This window comes from Anarrhichthys ocellatus, unplaced genomic scaffold (genome assembly GCF_004355925.1).
Source record: "Anarrhichthys ocellatus isolate YVR2014 unplaced genomic scaffold, GSC_Weel_1.0 scaffold1525, whole genome shotgun sequence".
Lineage (NCBI taxonomy): Eukaryota > Metazoa > Chordata > Actinopteri > Perciformes > Anarhichadidae > Anarrhichthys > Anarrhichthys ocellatus.
Window position 1 is genome coordinate 3,003 of NW_022281499.1, and position 599 is coordinate 3,601.

The following is a 599-nucleotide window of genomic DNA, read 5'->3' on the forward strand; positions in this document are numbered from 1 at the left end:
CCTCCAGTGTTTGCGTGCCTTCGGTTCCCACGGAGCCTCCAGGCTCCTTCTGCTGCTCGCTGTTCTGCAGAGTTTCAGAAATGTAAAACCTTAAACCAGCTTTCCTCGTTGTCGGGGTTTAAATCTTTACAGACAAGAAGACACATCTGCATGGGATCTGTGAAACCGACAAAACCTCATAAACTAACCTCCACTATGACGAGAGCGACTGTAGTTATCTGTAAACTCATATCTCATATTTATGAACTACTTTATTACCTTTATACAAACCCTGTAGAGACACAAGTCGAGTATTAAATGTGTTATAAAGAAACAAAGGTTGAATATCCTGAAAACTATTTGATTTGGCTGCTAAATATTTACTCACGTGAAGATTTTTAACGTGTTTTTATGTTTAAATGGTTCATTGCCGTTACACATACAAGGAATGTAACTCAGTGATTGGTGCGTGACAATAAACATTGTGCAATAGTGAAAGACATCATTTAAAAATGACAAATGTACAATATAAATACGGTAAACAAACAATGATACGGTAAAACAAGTGTTATTAAAGTGTGTGTGTGTGTGTGTGTGTGTGTGTGTGTGCGCGTGTGTGT